At 34.4% G+C, this 23,442-nt stretch overlaps 1 protein-coding gene across 4 annotated transcripts in view; it reads right to left on the bottom strand.

Moving 5' to 3' along the window:
* Nucleotides 1-23,442, bottom strand: part of LOC135837902 (ATP-binding cassette sub-family G member 1-like) — a 120,566-nt gene that overhangs the window by 33,570 nt on the left and 63,554 nt on the right. The window lies entirely within an intron of this gene.

The raw sequence follows: 23,442 nt of genomic DNA, 5'->3' as shown, positions 1-23,442 counted from the left end.
CAATTATTCAAATTACGTATACTGAATAAATTTCACAGAGTATACATATAAACGATCATTACCCCCTTCCCTTCCTGACAATGCATAGGGCTCGTTAGAATACCTGGAATATCAAAACATTTAATCCAGCATATGACAATAGGAATAATCACCCCTCCCCCCTCCTCCCGAAGATCCTTTGAGACACCTTTTTTTTAAGGAGACATCCTAAAGAACATTTTGAAGCAAATTTGCCAAAAAAAAAGTTGGCCTTATCAACAAAATGGCGGCTATTTTGATTGACAGGTCAGCTGAAATCACAGACTCTGCTTTCCAACATACAAACTCGCACAACGTTTTTTGAACTGGACAAAGCTGGATCGAAAAATATGCAAAATTCATCAGCAGCCAAAATTTTAAGCGCTAAAATACAAGTATTTTTCGATTTTTGGTGAATTTTTGAAAATCAAATTTTTCTAAAGTTCATCTTTGGACTTTCAAAATTAGTTAGATAAAAAAAGCTCAACAAAAATAGCACATCAATTATTTTTGGAGTTAGGCAATTACAAAAAGTTGCTAATAACCCTGGCAAAAAATGTTTTTATCAATTTTTCGTCTTCCACACGCCAGTCTTCCAATTCTCCTCGAGGCATCCTCTCGCAAAATGGTACGTATAAACATAAGGTAATGCCAACAAAGAATTTTCCATTCAATCGTCACGCACCTCTTTGACGCAAAATCTATCCTCGACAGGAGTCAGAAAAAAATACCTAGCTATGGCGATTACATGTTGCATTCACGTACGCATCGGTAAACCAATCATGTACATATGATCGTTGATTAATGATTACATAGATAGCCAATGAAAAAACGAATGAAAAAAAATCATTTTTGCGGATAGGTTGGTATTTAATTTTCATGAAAGGCGAAATTATGCCACATTATGCGTTATTGCTTTCATTATTATTGCCGATAATTTTCTCGCGTATTATTCAAATTGCAATTTACGTAGGTTTTTTTTTATTCTTTGACGTAAGTCAGATGATGTGAGGTTGGATTGAAATAGATACATAGTTAATGGAAAAGTACACGTCTATCTATAACGACTGAATTATTCCAGCGTTCAACTGAGTATCAAACTATCGATTATAAAATTATCATAATTGCATAGGTACCTTGCCTACTCTAGTTATCTGAATCGTTAGAACTAACTAAAAAAAATTTTGAAGGTCATCTATTTTCTAAATTTGCACTTTCCAGAAGTAGGTAAAGGTACCTATATCCAAATTTAGCTCACAGACATGAAAAATATCAAAAAGCCTGACTCACGAAATCACCTGGTGGCCCAATCTGAGTTGTTTTGGACCCTCTCTAGCGAATTTTCAGATTCTCGAAAATCACAACGAAAAAATCAGCGAGTACAAACTCAGGATAATGCATCGACAATTTAGGCACAAGTTTTCAAAAACAGTTCTGCCAAAGCAAATAATCCAAGTACATAATTGTTTAATTCTGTTTGTGCTTGAAAAAAAAATGGCTGACATCCGAAGCCTCCAACGAATTTATCTCGAAATCATTATTTTTTTCTCATAGTCTGGCATATGGCAATAGGAGTAATTGCACCCCCCCCCCTCGGCCGATCCTCCGGGACAACATTTTTCTTAAAGGGGACATCCTGCAGAAACATTTTAAAACAAACTTGCCAAAAAAAAAGTTGGTCTTACTTACAAAATGGCGGCCATTTTGATTGACACGTCAGCCGAAATCGCAGATTTTGCGTTTCAACATAGGACTTGCACGAACTTTTTCAAACTTTACAAAGGTAGATCGAAAGATCATGCAACAATTTATCACCTGCCAAAATTTCAAGTGCTAAAGTGCGTTTTTCGATTTTTGGTGAATTTTTGAAAATCGAATTTAGGCCAAAAATGAGGGAAAAAATCAAAATTTCACCAAATTGACCAAGAAAGCTGAAATTTGGGATATACCCTATTTTCGACATGCCAAATCGATTGGAAACGCTTTCAACCCGTTTTGAGCAGTTCTGGAGCCTCCAGCAGATTTTTTAAACTCAAAATTCCCACAAAATTCCATCAAATTGGAGTTGTACAGCTGAAATTTATTCTAAAAACCAATTTCAATACGCTACGAAGTATTGCAGGTGAATTTCTAGTCGTTTTGAATCCGCCAGTGACTTTTTGAAAATTCGTGAAGCCTCCAGCAGATTTTTGAAACTTTAAATTTTCACAAAATTTCATCAAATGGAGATGGAAAGCTGAAATTTACTCTACACTCCAATTTTAACACGCTCTAAAAACGACTTCTGGTGGATTTCAAGTCATTTTAGAACATCCAACGACTTTTTTGAAAATTACTGGAGCCTCCAGTAGATTTTTGAAACTTGAAATTTCCTCAAAATATCATCAAACTAAGATGGAGAGTCGAAATTCATTCTGCAAACTAATTTCAATACGCTACGAAGTTGACTGCTGGTGAATTTCAAGTCGTTTTGGAGCCTCCGGCAACTTTTTGAAAGGTTGTATGACGTTTTTTTTGGAAAATTGAAATTTCCTTAAAGTAGCTGGAATAAGCTTCAAAACCATTTGAAACCACCATGTAGTCTGCGAAGTGAATTTCAGCTGGCCAACTCCATTTGATAAATTAATGTTGGGGAAATTTCAAGTTTCAAAAATCTACTGGAGGCTCCAGTAATTTTCAAAAAAGTCGTTGGATGTTCTAAAATGACTTGAAATCCACCAGAAGTCGTTTTTAGAGCGTGTTAAAATTGGAGTGTAGAGTAAATTTCAGCTTTCCATCTCCATTTGATGAAATTTTGTGAAAATTTAAAGTTTCAAAAAGTCGCTGGAGGATCCAAAACGACTTGAAATTCACCTGCAATACATCGTAGCGTATTGAAATTGGTTGTTAGAATAAATTTTAGCTATACAACTCCAATTTGATGGAATTTTGTGGGAATTTCGAGTTTCAAAAATCTGCTGGAGGCTCCAGAACTGCTCAAAACGGGTTGAAACCGTTTCCAATAGATTTGGCATGTCGAAAATAGGGTATATCCTAAATTTCAGCTTTCTTGGTCAATCTGGTGAAATTTTGATTTTTTCCCTCATTTTTGGCCTAAATTCAATTTTCAAAAATTCACCAAAAATCAAAAAACGTACTTTAGCACTTGAAATCTTGACAGGTGATAAATTTTTGCATGATCTTTCGATGAAGGAAAATTTCATATAAAATAACGTTAAGGTGTAAAAATTACATGAAAACAAATTAAAAGTTTATCAAACATTACATCAATGAAACAGATCAAATGTCGTCAAAGTTTAAAGTTTTAAAAAGCCGCAATTTGATGAAATATCACGACATTTGAGCAAAATAAATCGCAAAAGCGTTCAAATATCAAAAAAATTGTAGAAAATTACGAAAAATCAATCAACAACACCAAATTCAGCGTACACCCAAATTTTGGACATTATTCCGGAGTGATTTGCAGACAATTTCAATCCGTTTTTGAGCCTCCAGCAGACTTCTAGATACTTCTGTTTTCCAAAAAATTCCAAAAAATTTGTCGAGTGAATTCTGGCTTTCAAATAATCCATTTGATGGAATATTAACTTCGTCAGCTGAAATTTTAATCTTACTAAGTATATAAGTTTAATATTCTCAATCGATTTGGGCGGTTAAATTACGAATCTGAGATGACGAGGTGACGAATGTATTTTTTTAACCAGTTGAATAATTATTTCATATTTTCAAAAAATTCTAGTAGCGCATATCTCTGGAGAAAACTGTCCAAAACTTCGCATATACCCTAAAATCCTACTGTAGGCCCCAATAATTTCCAAAAGTCGCCGGACAGGTTCCAAAATGACTTGAAATTCACCTGAAGTTGACTTCACAACGTATTGAAATTAGTTTGCAGAAATAATATCGGCTTTATAACACCTTTTGATGCAATTCTGTGAAAATTTCGAGTTTCAAAAATCTACTGCAGACTTCAAAAATTTTCAAAAAGTCGCTGGAAGCTCCAAAATGACTTGAAATCCACCTACATTCGACTTCATAACGTGTTCAAGCTCAAGTTCAACTGCAGCTTACATTTGGAATTTCCAACTCCATTTTGACGAAATTTTGCGGAAATTTCAACTTTTAAAAATCTGCCGGAGGCTCCAGAACTGCTGGAAACGGATTAAAACAGTTTTCAATCGATTTGGAAGATCGAAAATAGAGTACGTTCCAAATTTCAGCCTTCCAGGTCAATTCAGTAAAATTTTGATTTTTTTTCTCACTTTTGTTTGCTCTAATTTTGATTCTCAAAAATTCACCAAAAATCAAAAAAAATGACTTTAGCACTTGAAATTTTGGGTTGTGATGAATTTTTACATGCTCTTTCGATCTAGCTTTACCCTGTTCAAAAAATTTCGTGCGAATTCTACGTTGGGTAGCAAAATCTGAAATTTCGGGTTGACCTGTCAATCCAAATGGTCGCCATTTTGTTATTAAGGTCGACTTTTTTTGGCAAGTTTCTTTTAAAATGTTCCTGAAGAGGTCCCATTTGATGAAAAAGTTGTCCCAGATGATCAATGATCATGCGGGGGTGGGTGGTAAAATAATTCTTATTGTCGTATGGCAGACTAATATTTATTCACCAACGTGTCATCAAACTCTCGAATGCAATTGATAAGAAAGGTGGATAAACCGATGACCACGTTCTACACATTTATCGCTTCGGTAAAATTATACAATCGCAATATATCTACACAACGTATTTCAACGTTTAACCAACCCACCGCCATTCTATTCGAACGTAAAATTGCGAAACCAAATTAAAATCGAATCCAAACACATTAGTATAAATTTTCATGAACCGAACAGATGAACGCTCAAATAAAACTCTACCTATCAAACCATCAAAAAAATACGTATTTTGAAAACAAATCTCACGCCATCTAATCCACACACGTCTATTGCTCTCTTCAGTCTTCCTTCTGTTTTCAAACACGCAAAACATTTTACCATTTCACGACAGTAAATATTTATTTGACGTGAAATTGAAATTCACATGCCCACAGTCATCAGCCGCCGAAGACGTAATCGCGTAAATTTTCATTAAGACATCAATACGAGATTTTCAATTTCGACCATCGACCTTGATAAGTCGTAAATTCCATCAAAAAACTAAAATCCATTTAGTCGATTAGGCGCCCCACCGATCCCTAAAACCTATCGACTTCTCGAGCGAGCCAATCAAATTAGAATTTTAATTACTCGTCAGCCGATCATCAGTCGAGTGGGCAATAGATCGGAGGAACGACTAGTAGGCTAAACCAAATGACATCACAAATCGCAAAATCGTGACTGCTTCCAATACCACAAAAATTGGTATTGCCTATATAATTACCCACACACACCAATAATTTCACGCTACAAAGGATTTTCGCTTCAAAAAAAAAAAAAAACCTTAAATACACATAAAAAGCAAGGTGACCGATATCTGCTACACGCAGGCATATGTACTGATTAACTCAGGTTATCCACGTGACCACATCACCGTCACACCGTCGCGTCGTCCTGGGAGAATGACTGAATGAGTTATTCTTGTCTTCTTGCATAGTGGGTTATCATGATTTTCCCAAGGAAAATATCGTTTAAACGTACTAACCATCTACGTAAGTAATTATACTATTAAATCTGTCGACGACGTATTCGATTGAAATAAAATAAGAGAGTACAAGTTATGCGGAAACATGGAATTACCTACACATATAACTACTCTTCATCCAAACGAATGTTACAAAAAAAAGTCGCTAATTGATGGTTTCGATCCGCAAAATGAGATAAAATATAAATCTATTCCTTTAGGACTAACTATTTTGTGGCTTTTAAAAATCAAGTACATACATCAATTTATCACAAGTTTTCATCAATCAACTTCGCCATACACGCAGCATGGGGAAAACCACATCAGCAATTTGCTTACGAGTGTCTATAGGCAGGCTGTATTCGTCGTGAAAATTTATATTAATTTATTTACAAACGCCCCCAGACGAATAAGTAATAAAATATCTGCAAACGAGTAGGTATCATCTAAAATAACGAAAAAAATTTGCGAACTAATTTACGCGTTTAGTTTTTAACATCTGATAATCGACTAGGTATTGAAATTTCTGACGTACTTATACAAAATTAGAAATAAACACCATACGTAATTTAAACCTATGTGAAGCTGTTTTTTAACGAAATGGTGAATAGAAAAATTTAGTCGTAATTTACGAAAGGATATGCAAAAATTTCGAAAATGAAATTCAGTGGAAATTTTAAGAAATAATGTTCAAACCAAGAAAACACACTTTTCACTTAAAAAATGCATTGTTTTTCTACTTCCTTACTCCGCTCGAGCCTGTCCGCTTTTCATTTTCAAAATTAACAGTTTTTAAAAACCCGTCATTCAAATTCTAAAATTGTGAGCTAAAAAAGTGAACAAGTTTTTAAAAAACATTATTTTTTCACCTCTCGAAATACTACATACGAATTTTTAAAATCTTTTGCCTTATTCGCTTTGCTCCAGTCAATTACTATCTATCTCTTTTATAACCCCCCCCCCCCCCAAAAAAAAAAAACATTTCTGAAACTTCCATAAATTCAAAAAGGAAAAGAACAATTTTTTATAAGCCCCAAAAATGCGAATTATATCAAATAAGTACATAAAATTGTCATTCCATCTTTTATTTCACGTTAAAAACTCGTCATTTTATTCGGAAAAATTTGTATTTTTTTCTCGTCGGAAATTTTTTGTCCCCCCTCCCCCAAAAATACCTTTAGTTTTGTTCACGTCAGGTCGACTAATATTTGCAAAATTGAATAAGAACACAGAAACGAAAATCAATTACATTCAAGTATCCAAACCTCAGAAAAAAAGAGGACGAGAATAAAGATTCTTTATGGAGAGGGAATACATACAATTTTGAGGGCCCTATTCGGTCCATTCGTCAGGGGCCCCCAACCTGCCCAGTCCGCCACTGAATAAAGTTATCAATCGATCGTTAGGAACTAATTTGCGAAGGTGCACAGTTGGAATACTTATTCATTTAATTCACCCCTCCCAGATTATCCTCAATTTAAAAAAAAAAAAAACAAAGGTAAGAAAGGATGAAAAATGACACATCGATTCCTACCAGTTAAAAGGTGCTGAATTCGAATATTCGTATATTTCTTAAAAGCGATCCTCAGTTAACCACCCACTTCTTGAAATCAAAAAATAGGACGAAACTTCGTGAAAATGTGATGCGACATAATGATTCTTACAAATTTTTGAGAAGCCAAATTCCAATGAAATCGACTAAATTTTTCAAACAGATAATCCTCGAACTTTTTGTAGATTTTTTCAAATTTTGACAAATGTGAGAGGAACATTTTGCGTACCCCTCTCCCCCTCTCCCCTCTCAAACATTTCAGAAAATACATAAAATAGGGAGGCAATTTTCGCGAGAATTGACAAAAAGGTTTTCTTTCCTGCAAAAATTGGCAAAACATTTTGCTTTGTCACCCAAATTGCAAAAAATTTAGTATTTCTTTCCAAACTGCTTTTTGAATTTTTTTCATCGTTTTATGATTTTTCTACAAAAATAGGACAATTTCAACGTAACCCCCCCCTTCCATTTAAATACTTAGCTGTTGCCAAAGAGACCTGGTTTTTTGTTGCTAAAATTGCAACAAAAAAAATCCCAGCTCTTTTCAAAAATCTAAAAAAAAGTCTTGTTTTTTCCCCAGAATTTTTAGTTTTTCAATTTTTCCCAGTTCTTATCAATAATGAAAAAACTTTGAACTTGCTCACTTCTTTCCTCCCCAGGTGTCATAACTGAAACAATAACCAATAAATAACCGAGTATTTTACGAAAATTAGTAACTAAAAACTAATTTACCAAAAATGATGTTTCTTAAAGAAAAACCGTGAATGATCCATTGATCCATAACTCTTCGAAAATTTTTTTTTCGGATCAAACCAAAAACCAATAATAATTTAATTCAATGATTAGTAAATTTTTTCAATTCTTTTATGCAATATTTCGTCTATTTTATATTTTTCCTTAATTTTTTCAATTTAAATAATACAATTAACTGAACTCTGTTATAATTCCTTCACATTTTTACATATTTCTTTTCATGTTTTCACTCAATTTCAATTTTCTATTTTTGAAAAAAATAAAAAACCCAGAAAATCACAATGTTTTACATTAAAAATGACTAGAAAAAAATATGAAAAAACCCAAGAACCAAAAACTGTAACCAAAAACCAATTTACGGAGATGAAAAACCGTAATCAAAAACAAAATAAACAAATTAATATGAATTTCATGATCGAAACGAACCCTACCAAATAATATGTATGTTTCGACTAAATCGTGATCCATAACCAATAACCAAAAACAAAAATAATTTCTGTTATTGTCACCCCTGCCCTGCCCTATCCAGTATCCACCAATAGCAATTGAGAAAATATCTCACCAGTGGTTCTGCGTTTTGCCAAAATTGCCAACTTTTCTCGTCAAAAATGCCAAATTTTCCATCAATACTTTCCTCTTTTCAGAATTTTGACTTTTCTTGAAATTTTTTTCTGGATCTTTTCGAAAACAGAAAAATTCTAGCATAATCCTCGCCCCCTCTTGGATAAAATTTTCCAAATAAAAATCTCGTTTTCCCCCAAAAGTTACCAAGAAGTCTTGGTTTATCACTCAAAAATTGCAAAAAAGTTCTTTTTTTTCATTTTTCAACTCAAGCTTTGAAATTTTTCATTCGTGCCCCCCTTTGTCAAGAATTTCAATTTTCTTATTTTGTTTTTCATTTTTTTATTGTTTTTTTTTCGCGAACAGAAGAATTTTAACTTGACGCTTCCCTCTCCTCCTCCTTCCCTTCCCTTCCCTTCCCTTCCCTTCCCTTCCCTTCCCTTCCCTTCCATCTGAACATTTGGAAAAATTTCTTGATGATTTATTCCCACTTCTCCCCAGAAATTATCAAAAGAAAAATTATGACCTGAACCAGTGTAAAGCTAGAATTTGTTTTCGTTCAAGTTTTGGTTTTTATTTTCGACACGCTTCGATTTTTTTTTAGACCTAATATGGACAATTTCAGTGACTTTTTAATGTGTTTTGCTTTGCTTTGGTTATCGTTTTTCAAAATATCCACAAAAATCAACATTCACTGCTCATTCGTCTATCGCAGCGTCTGCCAATATAATAATAAAATAATAACATTTGAACACACGAAAAACAATTTCGTAATACGAATATTTTTTGTCAAAGCCCTTCAACGTTTCACATTTGGGTCAGTAAGGCGTATCTGACCCTCGAGATAAGCCAAAGATAAGCTTCATCGCGTATAAGGAAGTGAAAAAATTACACAAAAAATGTATACATCGTTCATTAACGTCTGACACTTTATCTTTAAAAAGACCTCCATCGAGTTGAAAATGTTCATCCGAAGATTAATTTCATCTTCTACCTACATATCTCATACATACAAGCCGCTTATTTTTGCACTTTTCGAGTTGATATTTTTAATTGACATAAAGTCCACAAATCAGGGCTACATGTTATGTATTTCATTGAAATACTCGCTAGATATGGGCGAAATTTTGCGACGAATATGATAATATTTTGCACGCATTATATGTACATAGGAGTACATACAATCGGCTATTGATTGGGCTCTCAGCAGCAATATCGCGAGCATAGTTCGTATACGCTGGTTATTGCTCGTATCGCGATGATTTCATTTCCAATATTTAGGTTACTGTTTCCTCGAGATAAGATTATACGTAAATTAAGAGTACCAACATCAGTGTTCGAGCACAGCTTGGTATGGTACTGCGCTAACATGCACCTCTAAACCTACTGTACACAGACACACAAATACTCGTACACCGACACCATCGTACGCAAGACGAGGTTAATGGCCGCACTTTGAACGGTTGACCAACAAAATAAATTCTACAATACAAACATAATATGGGCTACAACCTCGTGTGTGCCGATATTCTTCATCGAAACCACAATACACATTATATAGCACATATGTGTATATGTACGAAAATATCTCTTAAATTAACACGAAACGAGAACTCTTATCAACGTGTGGTGTGGTGGTTTGCGAGCCCGATGAGTCGTCTTCTTACAGATATAGAGAGATACTCGTTTATTGTCGGTTGCGTATATTATGCAGATGCAGTGCAGCCGGAATGACCTTTGCAGCCTCCAGGCAATAGTTTGGCGACGACTAAAGTCAAGGCTACACTACTGGTATTTGTGGTGGCGATTGAATGGCGGATACGTGATACGTGATACGCGAGCCAGCGGTTATTGCACCTTGTTGTATAGATTATGCCTATGCCAGGCCTATTACGAGTACCTCCTAGATTGTGAAAAGTTGACCTATCCTGAACGTTGCCGAGATGCTGCGGTATCATTAACTTATACTTATAGGTACTGCTAAAGTTGTTCCTCTTCTGGCAAACACTTCACACCATCGAATCGAACATCGTCTCGATTATATTCACCAATCCAAATCCGATTAAATATACCAATACTCGACACTCGTACGTATCCTTGAAATTATATGCTCTCGTACAATTGAAATTTCCCCCATTGCCGCCAGCAGTCACCCCGTATCTCATCGTCGTCATCGTTATAGTCGGTGCATAAAATTAAGCAGGCTGGTTCGCGGTCTTCGCCAAGCTATCATTAAGTAACCCGACAAAAGAGAAGAAATTAAATTAAAAATAGAAATAGCCTACGTGAGATAGAAAACGACCACCACGATTTATCGCATTTAAGCGAAATTACCTCGAATGGCTCGAGATTGCTGACGCGTCAGGTGCACTCGATATAGCGATTATGAATTATATGTATGTAGTTTCCACAGTCAAGAGTACAATGAATGGAAGGGTTAATTTGAAAATTACTAATAATTATTTTTGCATTTTTTTCCCCTTCGATTTGATTGAAAGAAAATCCTCGTAGGCTGTTGTGAGGCCGATCTACATTAGTTATTTGAAGGAAGAAAGGAAGGGGAGGGAGACAGAATGTTCTGCGATGTCTAGACTAACGATATCCAATTCGGAAGTGCTCTTTGTGCCATTTAATTGTTAGGAAACGTCCAAAAAGTGCATTGCGACATGCTTGAGCAGGCCTTCATTTGTGCTTCCATTCTTGGAGGGACGCTAAATCGAAGTTGCAAGTCCCTAATTTTCATACCCCCCCCCCCTCTGTCACTGTGTTTAGAGAAAAAATATAACATTTTGAACCGTTTTGAAATAAAAATTTTGGTAACTTTTTTTTGCTTTTCAAGTAATAATATTCCATATGTTCAAAAATTTCAACTTGGTAACTGGCCTTGATAGATTTTGTATTTAGGTAGATAATTTTGACCAAAAAAAATACCAAATTTTTTGAAAAAGTTACCAAAATCTATTTATTTTTATTTTTTTCAAATTCTTTCATTTTTTTCAGTTTTATTGACAATTTTTTGATATTTTTGAACTTTTTCTGGGTAGGACTGCGTTCCCTTGCAAAAAAAAACCCTGTCAAGTAATTCTTAACAAAAAGTCTACAAATTTACAGAAATCATCACGACACTGCTTAAAGACCGGAGGTTCTATGTGACTTTAGATGGAAAGAACAGCACTTGGAGAAGGCAAAAGAATGGCTTGCCGCAGGGAAGTGTTCTATCACCCATCCTTTTTAATATCTACACCAATGACCAACCAATTGGAGGACCTGCACGTCGCTTCCTTTATGCAGACGACTTGGCGCTCACAGCACAGTGTGACACATTTGTAGAGGTGGAAGACACACTGAATCAGGCAATAGAAGAACTCGACGAATACTATAAAGCCAACCACCTCAGGCCAAATCCATCCAAGACAGAAACCTGTTTGTTCCACCTGCAAAACCTTGAGGCCAAGAGACAGCTCAACATCCAATGGGGAAACACTGCACTGAACCACAATGACCACCCCAAATATCTAGGAATGACACTGGATAGATCACTCACCTACCGGCAACACCGTGAAAAAACCAAAATGAAAGTGGCTGCTAGAACAAATCTGATCCGATCAGAAAGCTGGTAGGTAGCAGATGGGGAGCTAAACCACAGGTCCTGCGCACATCAGCACCAGCGCTGTGTTACTCAGTTGCAGAATATGCTGGCCCAGTATGGGGATGATCAGCACATGCTAAAAAAGTAGATGTGCCCCTGAATGAAGCCTGCCGATTGGTGACAGGATGCCTCAGACCAACTCCACTCACAGCTCTGCATTGTCTAGCAAGGGTTGCACCACCAGAAGTGTGTAGGGAGGTGGCTGCTAAGCAACACACAACCTTCTACACCCCATGCATGGCTACAATGAATTACCAGAGAGCAGACTAAAATCCAGACACAGTTTCCTGAGAACAGTGAATGAATTGAGTACTCCTGCCGAAGTTGAACGCTGTCAAATCTGGAACACAGCATCAAGTAGCAATACTATGAGCGAATCATTGCCCCAAGGCAACCAACTGAAGTACAGCCTCTGGAAAACGCTGAATAGAATTAGAAGCGGAACAACACGCTCAAAATCCAACCTACACAGATGGCACTTGGCTGATGACGATCTGTGCAAATGTGGCGAGGTACAAGATGACAGACATCTTTTCAGGTGTTGATTATATGGTGACTTTGACGCCGACAAACTGGCCCGGACAATTGATGATGAGGGGATGAAGTTCCTCGAGTATTGGGACAATATGGGAATTTAGGTACTCAGTACTGCCAACTGGACAAGAGAAAAAAAAATCAGAGGAGTTCATTTTTTGTTTTAAACATTTTTTGGGTGCGAATATTAAATTTTTAGAAACACCTAAGTTTGATTTTGAAAAAGAAAAACTAACAGACCTGAGCGAAGCGAGGGCCGAAGTTTCCAAAAATTTATAATTCAAGAAGTGAATTATTGGGTACTTTTTTTTACAAGAAGTCAATTTCTCCGAATTTAGCATTTTCAAAAGTTAGATAAGTAAGTGAGTATTGAGAACAGACATTTTCCACGAGCAGAAATTCAGAAACAAAAAATTTTTAATTTACTAACTTCAAGAATTTCATCACTCAAAAATTAATATTTTACATAACTATCGAGTTGAGTGTCAAAATATATAATTTTTGACCCCCAAATCCGTTTCAGAAGACGTTGTTTTGGTCAAAAAATGTAGAGTGCGCAGGATAAGATGGACTTACCAGGTTTTCAACGTGGATGCGTTCTTTGAAAGTCAATTTTCAGAACTCTGGGTATGTTTTTTAAAAAGACTGAAAGACAAATCTAAAAATGCCAATATCTCCATCTATCCGGTTTTTTCTGAGGGTTCTTCAAATATTTTCTCATGCATTTTTTTTTTTTTTTTTTTGTGCAAATTTTACTAAAAGTTCAACTCTATTAGGTAAAGTTTAGTGATTTTAATGTTTTTGTAAAGAAAATTTTACATCACTTGGATACAATTTTGAACACTTTTTTTTATGCATTTTCAAGAAATTTTACTAAAATTTCATCTTTTTTTATTGTAGTTTATTACAGTACATATTTTAATTTTGAAACGCTTTATTATGCATTTTTTAATGAATTTCACAAAAATTTCCTTGCTTTTTAATATAAGCTTGAGGAATTTTACGCTTTTTTTGCGTGTTTTTACATCATTTTAACAAGTTTTCTGGACATTTTATTAAACTTTCTTCATTTTTCGATAAGTTTAAGTGATTTTAACGTTTTTTTCTGAGCGGTTTTATAGCATTTAAATTTGTTTCCAACATTTTTTCATGACTTTTTAGAAAATTTCATAACTGTTTGTTATAATTTTGAGTGATTTTAATGTTTTTTTGAATGTTTTTACAGCATTTTAACGTATTTTTATTACTTTTTTGCAGATTTTTGAAAAATTTCGTTGAATTTTCAATTTTTATAATTTCTTGGTGATTTGCAATTTGCACTAATTTCAAGGGGAAAATGAGAAAAAAAATCAAGAAAAAAGCATTTTTTGCTATTTTTGAAAAAAATACATATAGAACTTTCACAACAATTTTGGAAAAAAGTGAATCGAACGTTTTGGAAATTGTGGCAAAAAAATAAAAAGCAGCACTTCGTCGACGATTTAAAAAAAACAAGTAGAAAAAAATGAAAAAAGTTCGTGGAAAATGTCAATGTTTGATTGAAAAAACCAAAAAAAAAGACCCTAGGTAAGTTTGTAATTACTTTTTTGCAATTAAAAAAAAATAGGTTACGTGGATTAAAATCAACGCTTTTCGAATCTGAAATTCTCAAAAGACTCCAATTTAAAACTTTTCAAATTCTCATGTCTCTGAAAAATTGCAGAGATCTTTTGGTTGCCCAGTTCGTCATCTCATCGTTTGATTGTTTAATTTGATACATAAGTTATGAGGGTCATTCCATGTCAATTCGACCAACGTTTTTGATTCATGTCTTTCGATTTCGCTCAATTTATTTTTACAATATCTACCCACCCAGTAAGTAAGAAACTCGCAATCAGTTTGGTCCCAGCCCCCTCAGAGGGCGGGTGGGGGGGGGGCTTACATTATTTTCACATTGTCTCGAGGTACTCAACTTCAGCAGCGCATTCCTCCAAAACCATGATACTTTGATCAAAACTGATTTCACAGATCGAAAGGGTATTAAATTTTGAACTTTTTAAGCATTTTGAAATTTTCAAAATTCGAAAGTTGAACTTTCAATTTGAAAGTTCAAATTTCAAAATGGCGCTGTAAGTGGGAGCTACCATTTAAAATTCTGAAAAAACGTCCATAGGTGTAACTTTTGATGCTTTTTCGAAATATTTGAGTTTCAAGATGGGATCTCTTGATAGAGAGGGAGCACCCCCACCCCCAATTTTGGGCAAAACATTCAAAAAAAAATCTGGGGCATGTGATATATCGATTTGTATGTTTTTGGTAACGCTGAACACGAATATGACGTCAGATTTTTGATTCGGGCCATCCACGGCCCCCAGCACCTCCCCAAGGGGGTAACCTGAAAAAAAATGGTTTCAATCGTGTGACATATGAAATGGTATGTTTTCGATATCGCTGAACACGAATATAGGCTTAGTTTTTCAAATTGGCCTCACCCATGGCTCCCATGAACCTGCCTCAATTGGTAAAAGTCCAAAAAAATTGTTGGATGGGGTCCAACCAAAAATCTAACATCATATTCGTATTCAGCGTCACCAAAAACATACTGTTTGATGTGTCGCACGAAAAAAAAAACATTTTGAACTTTTACCCCATTTGGGGAAATGCTGGGGGCCATGGATGGGGTCCAATCAAAAATCTAACGTCATATTCGTGTTCAGCGTTACCAAAAACATACATTTCGATATATCACATGCCCCAGATTTTTTTTGTAAGTTTTGCTCAAAATTGAGGGTGGGGGTGCTCCCCAACTATCGAAAGATCTCATCTTGAAACTCAAATATTTCGAAAAAGCATCAAAAGTTACACCTATGGAAATTTTTTTTCAGAATTTTAAATGGTAGCTTCCACTTACAGCGCCATTTTGAAATTTGAGCTTTCAAATTGAAAGTTCAACTTACAAATTTTGAAAATTTCAAAATGCTTAAAAAGTTCAAAATTCAATATCCTTTCGATCTGTGAAATCAGTTTTGATCAAAATATCATAGTTTTGGAGGAATGCGCTGCTGAAGTTGAGTACCTCGAGACAATGTGAAAATAATGTAAGCCCCCCCACCCGCCCCATGAGGGGGCTGGGACCAAACTGATTGCGAGTTTCTTATTTACTGGCTGGGTAGATACTGTACAAAACATTTCAGCGAAATCGAAAGACATGCCTTTCGAAATCGCATTTTTTTGGTCGAATTGACATGGAATGACCCATGAACAACCCTTTAATTTTTCTACTTGAAGAGCTGGATTCATTTTTCCAGATACGAAAATTCATTTCCAAAAATTAATTTACCTCTCGGAAGTCCATCACTGCTTCTGCTCCACTTGAACACCAAAAATCACCACCTCTCATGCTCAAAAGCTCACACACCAAAAATCCAAAATCCGCCACTTCAACTGCACTAATAATAATTATGCTCTCTCAAATCCACTTTTCGACTCGTATCGTATACGTATCCGTCCTTCGTCGAATGAATTTTCAAACCGCAGACACGTCGCTAATAAATTTTCCGACAATCGTCCTGGTCGTGCAATTCGATTACAATAATTAACTCGGTCGACCTCTCCGGGTACTTGAAGAAAAAAGTACATATAATTTGACCAGTGCGTCAGTTACGATTTACGCAGGTAAATCCAAATGTATGTAGACAGGCCAAGTGCTTCGTAAACGAGTATTTAGATGCACCAGCCAGCGTGTATACCCAGACCTACGTAAATGCATTCGCCCTTTCTGCGTACCTCATACTTGTGCCCACCAGATCTCGGTCACCTCCACAACAGATATAATATTGCAATTTTCACGCAGCAAATCACCGACGACGATAAAGCCAGGCGACGTAGTGTTTAATTTCAATTCCGAAGTCGAAAGGTGACGTTATCTATAATTAAAACTTCGTATTCGATTGTATTCTTCTCTTCTTTTTTTTTTCCTTCTTTAATTACACCGTGTTTACACTCGCGTAATATGCAATTGAGTAAAAAACTGCGTGAAGAATGATTCATGACGACATTTTTCAAGAAGGGTAGGTGTAGGTATAATCGCAGCAGGTGCGAATAAATTCCTCAACGAACGGAGATTTCCTCCAGACAAAACGTCGATGTGACGTAAATCAGCATGATTTACGCCAATTTTTATCTCCTCGTATTGACCAATGGCAATTTATATACCTCGTACGTTTGTTTTTGTCCAACAAGAGTGCAATTTTCCAAACATTTATTACCAGCATACATCATAAATATCAAACCAATACGTAAATATTCGTAATTTCGTCGCTATAATATAGGTACACTTTAACGTGAAGTGGGACATTCGACAAGTATATGTCTAGGCCAAAACAATTTCCAAAACTACATAACGACGAGTATACTATCAGTTTCCGGCGATCGCTTAAAAAAACGCCACAGTGTTGTCCTCGACCTTTCAACTCGCCATCAGATATACTTAGGATTAGGTACTACACTTACATTAATATCACACAGCTGATCTAACTCTTTGTCGAGAGCTTTAACATTAATCGTCGCATTAAAATGTCCATCATTATTAACCAAAACTCGACTCATATCTCATAGAGAAGACTCGTCTGCTCCACATAAATAAGCGGTTCAAAAAACCCCGAGAAAACTATATGGAAAAACCGCACATATCCGCGTCCGGAAAAATACATACATACGAATACACGTTTGTCCAGAAGAGTATCAAAACGACGAATTGGGTCAATGTAATGGATTTTTTTCCTCACTTCTTTCGAACTAGACATTGGCGATGTTTTAATAATACACTAAAATCTCGACGCGTTTTATGATTTATGTATACATAGGTAGTAGAGGTAGAGGTACCTATATCAAACCATTTCTAACCTTGGCATCATAAAATTTCGTTCGCACATACTGTACATAGCTGCATACATATTTTCTGTCTCTATCTCACACTCTTTCTCATACGAGCTGGTTCCTTGATTCTCTACGGTGGTGTTGGTACTTGAACGCGAACCCAGTTGAACTTCCAGTATACATCACGATGGACACAAATAGACGAAAGCTATATATGTACGTGAACTTGATCTGGATTCGCGTCAAATCAACAAAACGCGTTCACTTTTAATGACGATGGATTAATAGCTGCATATACAGCCTAAAGCTTTATGTCGATGTCGTGATAGATAATTACGCGGTAGCAACGTTAGGGGGCTTCCTGGAAATGCAGTTATGCAACCAGGATGTTTGCGTAAAGTTTTTCATACGGTCGAGATGCAAAAAAGGAGGAGTGTTTTTAGGTTTTTCACCATTTTTTGAATTTCTCAACATATTGCTGACAAATCTAATTCAGTTTATAGCATAAATTTTGGTTTACGATTTTTTTGACTCGTCACAACACCCTACGGAAGTCCTATAACAACGAAAATGACGGCTACAACTTTCCAAAAAGGTGGTGCAAATTTCGTGAAAAGTTCATCAACCCCCCCCCCCCCCCTCCCCCCCAGAAATTGCGCCAGACCCTCTTCAAAAAAAGGGAGATCTTTTTTTGTTGGGTAAGTAACGATTTTCCAAAACGTTTGGTAACTGCAAACAGCAGCGACCCGAACTCTCAATTATTGTGATGGGGGGGGGGTGAGGAACAAAAATACCGACTAAAATTTTTGAAATGCGGAATAATTTCTCATTTTCAAAATTGATTACGGATTTATAAAACAAAATCAGAGATTTTTCCATTTTTGAAAAGTTGCTTTCATCAAAAATGCAGAAAAAATGAATTTAAAATAAGTTAAAAATGATGTAAAAACAATGAAAAAAATTATAGAAGTCACCGCAAATCACCAACAATATCGATGAATAATTCAGTCAACTTTACTGGAAACAATGCTCGAAAAAGTGTTGAAAACGATGCAAAAACACTCAAAAAATCATTAAAATCACTGACAACCACGAAAAAGTATTCAAATTTTACAGAAATTGGCCAAAAATGCATGAAAGAAGTATTGAAAATGAAAACACATTAACATGATGTAAAAATGTTCAGAAAACCGTTGAAATAATTGAAAATCACACAGAAATATATTGAAATTTCAGTAACTTAAGGTACCTATAATTTGCTGAATTTTTTCAAAAATTGCGTAAAACCTAGTTAATAAAATCTCTTATGATCATACGAGTAAGTACATAAAAGCATTTTATGAGTACTGTATGTATATTGTATATGGCCAAAAAATTATAAAATTACAGTAAAACTTGCCAAAAATGAACTAAAAAGTTTTGAAAACGCGTTACAGTTATGTAAAATCACGAAAAAAAGCATTAAAACCTTTAAAAATTACCAAAAAAACTATATGGAAGTTCGGTAAAATTTGTGAAAAAAATATTTAAAAAAGAGTTATAAACAGATTAAAATGATTAAAATCATGTAAAAATCACTCAAAAAATGAAATTAAAGCATTCGTTTCCAAAACGCACCAAGTCCACAAAAATATTGATAAGAAATTCATGGTACTCAGGTACAATTTGGAAACGTAAAAATGACCCAAATTGGCCGATTTTTTGATATATTGTAGCCAAGACCCTTGGGCAAAACATATCAAAAAATCAGCCATTTTGGGCCGCAACTTTATGCTATTTTTTTGTAGATGGCCTTGCAAACCTCAGAATCTTTGAAAATGGACTTAGTGCAGTTTAGAAACGAACGAATATGCTTCAATTACTCTAAACCACCAAAAGATAGTAAAATTGTGAAATTGAGAAATTGTAAAATTTGCTACAAATGCACCAAAAAGTAGCAAGAGCTCTTCTAAATTATGCAAAAACACTCAAAAAAGCATCGAAATCAATGAAAATAAAAAAAAAGTAATTTGTAAAAGCTGCCAAAAATGCATGAAAAAATATCAAAATTGCGCCATAAGGATGTAAAAATACTCAATCATTAAAATCTCTGTAAATAAATAACTAAAAAATAGTAAAACTGTCGAAAACGCACGAAAAAAGTATTAAAACGCTTAAAATTGATGTAAAAACATTTAAGATGGCATTAAAATCACTGAAAAATTCCAAAAAAATGATGAAAGTTCAGTAAAACTTGTCAAAAATGCAACTAAAAGTGTTGAAATTATATCAGTAGGATGTAAAAATATTCAAACAATAATATTAAAATCGCTGTAAAAATTTTGAAAAAAAAAATTCAATAAAATTTATCAAAAATTCTCGAAAAAATATTGAAAACGCTTTAAAATAATTATAAAATAAGCAATAAAATTTTGGAAAAATTTGTCAAAAATGTATGAAAAATGTGTTGAAATTATGCAAAAATGGTGTAAAAATATTTAAATAATCATTAAAATCACAGAAAATATTTAAACAGTCATTAAAATCATTGTAAATCACCTAAAAAAAAAAAATTACAAAAAATACTGAAAACACTTCAAAATAATTATAAAATGGTCAAGTACTAAAAAGCAACGAAATTTTCAAAAAAACTTGTCAAAAATGCATTAAAAAATATCAGAAACGTGCTAAAATTATCATTCTATTCAACATAAATCATCAAAAAAAAATTACAAAAATGCACGCAAAAGTGCTATAATGTCGTAAAAACCTTTCAGGAGGCATTAAAATGATTGAAAATGAACAAAGAAATGATGATCTTAGGACAATTTTGAAAATGCACGAAAAAAATGTTGAAAACGTGTTAAATTGATGTAAAAACGTTCAACAATGTATATTTTACTATAGATTTCGCATTTCAGAAAAAACTAATCTAAACTTGAAAAAAAAAAACGCCGAAGTTTGGTTTAGGTACCTACACTTTATTTTTAGCCTGCTGAGTCAACCGAGGCCGATTTTGAGCCATTTTGAAACCTCCAATGCAACTTCAGAAATTCCAGTTTTCTAAAAAATGCTCCAAAATCTATCAAAATTAACCTGAAGCCGTTTATAAACACGATTGTTGCATGGTAGAGCCCATAACGACCGACATTACACCACCTCTTTAAATTTTGCACCTTTTTCAGCAAATTGTAATTATTCTAAAAAAATATTTTAAAGTCTTCAGAACGACTCGAAACAGCCTCTAATCGATCTAAGAGGTTAAAATTGTTGAATACACCAAATTTCAGTCCAACATATAAGGTTAATATACTTTATAATGAAACATTTTGTGAAAATCCACAAATTCTCTGAAGGCTTCAAGCATTTTCAAAACGACTGGAAAACCTCTACCAATCGATCCAGGGACAGGGTTTCTTATGCTTTATAAATTTTCAACAACTTTTAAAATGATTTCTCACACGGATGTGTTTTGATACACATCAGAAACAACTCATTGAATTAGGTATTTCATTCAAAAACAGTGAGTGGAAAAACATACTTATAAAAACAATCGTCGTGTAGACTACTTATAGCTCTATCTATACCTACAGATCATTACACTCAAGTAAGGTCAACCTCAAAACACCGCCATAATCTCGGGGCAAAAAAAGCGAAAAAAAAAACAAGGGAAAAAGGCTAAATCCGGTTTACAAACACGCGGAAACTTGAGCATCGGTGTAGCGTATTCGATACAAATGCGGAATTGCGGAATTTCCTCATCTACGAGTACGAGTATAAAATAAAACAACCTTTTACTGTAGCAATTCGCAGTTGTTCGCACATCGCGTGCGTAGGATTTTTCCGCGCATGTGTTCTCGAACTAGACTAGACATGATTCGTGACCTGTCGCATCGTGTAGTTTGACCAGTTACTATAGTATTTGAGTCGATTAACGAGGTTAGCTAATTGCTCATCATTTCTGTTACAATTATAGATACTTTTTTTAAAAAAAAACATCGGCGCCATAATAACAAGAAAAACAAGGGAACATTACTTACTCTGTATATTTATATCTGTAGTTATTACTACTCGTATTAAGCATAGGAAATCGATAAAGTGGTTCAGTTTTGGCAAATACTCGTATGTAGAATTGTTTAAAAAAATTTCAATGACATTTTTAAATAGATACGTTTAATATTACACAGAAATCATTCATAGTGTTGGTAGGTGATTTTGATTTTGACCATGAAATCGCAGTCTCATTAAGCGAACAATTTTTCACTCAAATTATACCATAGAAATAGAAGAGGAACCTCACGTATCTAATTTGCATACATTTTTCACCCTTTTTCATGTTTCTCCAAGAGGGTAGTTCAACCCTAGCAGGATAATTTCTGCTTTTAATACTTTCAAAGGCCTGACGAAATGATGTGTCGTAGGGAGGGGGGGGGGGGACTGAAATTTTCTCAACTTTTTTCGCCAGATTTTTTCAACTTTTTACCTCAGACCCCCCCCCCTTCCCCCTCCAGTAATTTTCATGCTAATTAGCCAGATTTGCAGATTCGAACAAATTTTGAAAATGAGAAGTTGGAAACAAAAACGTTGAATAATTATTTTTAAATGTTCAAAAACGATGCTTTTATACCTACTTGACAAAAAATTTGAATCGTTCTGTTGCAAAATTGATACTAAAACACAAAATTAGTAATTTTGTTTGTGTTTTTTTCTTAGCCTTTTGGCCTTTGAAAAAAAAAACAAATAAAAAACAGAATATTTTCGATTTTGCCTGATCAAAGCGAAGACGGAAGCTTCAGAAAATTTTCAATTTGTGTGGTATTAAAAAATATCATTTTCAATATAAGAAGTTTCAACGCCAAAATTTTTTGCTTTTTGTGATTTTTGAATGAAATTTCGCAACATTTTTCTTTATTTTGATCTTTTTTGTACCGGTACTAACTCTATAGGCATTGATATGGTGAAGTTTCTTAAATTTCTGAAGTCAATTTTTCATTCTTGAAAATTTTTGAAAAACTGAACAGAAGAATTCAAATCTGCCCGAACGAAACGAGAGCAAAAACTTTGAAAAAAAAATGATAATTCGAAAAATAAAATACCTGGAGCAAAAGTTGATTTTCATGGCTTCAACATTTGAAAATTTTGAACAATAGTTTTCAGGATGAAATTATAGTATTTTCAAAAATAGGAATCATATTTTTTTCACGACAATTTTTATATTTTCAAAAACGACCAATTTTGAGGCAAAAAATTAAAAATTAGTGTTTTCGAATTTTTGGCGAAAAATAGGACATTTTTTTTGATATTTCAGCAAAAGTTGGGACTTTCTGGCAGTTTGGGCTAAAATGCATTGGAGAGACAAGTTTTTTTTGGAAAATTTCAAGTAAAACATCATTTTTGATATGAGAAGTCAATTTTTCTACTCTCCAACTCTGGTCGGAGAAAGGAAAAGAAAAATAATGATAATCTGGCCTGAACGAAGCGAGGGCGAAAACTGCTGAAAATTTCCGATTCAAGAAGAATAAAAACTCGTGGTTTTTTGGTAACTGTTTGATTTCCCCTGCTTACACAATTTCTTCCCAACTTTCCCAATTTTTTCCAATTCGCCCAATTTCCCCCAAAAATTCTCAGCTTTTCACCTAAATTTTTTTCTGGGGGGGAGGGGGAGGAATTCGACACACTTCTGGATACAATTTTTTTCGAATTTTGATGGAACCTAACAAAAAATTAAGGCCAAATAACTTCAAAAAGACGTACGAAAAATTGTAATTTTTTTGTCAGCATTCAACCCCCTCCGTTCAGCTTGAATCAAGTTTTGAAAATTTATTTCAATTTTTAATTTCGACACAATAGTTACCCCGCCTGACAAAATCGACCATTTCGACAAAAAAAAAGGTCCAAAATAATGACGTTTACAATGAATCTTAAGGG

The sequence above is a fragment of the Planococcus citri genome, chromosome 2, assembly GCF_950023065.1.
Source record: "Planococcus citri chromosome 2, ihPlaCitr1.1, whole genome shotgun sequence".
NCBI lineage: Eukaryota > Metazoa > Arthropoda > Insecta > Hemiptera > Pseudococcidae > Planococcus > Planococcus citri.
This window is presented reverse-complemented; position numbering and strand designations above follow the sequence as displayed.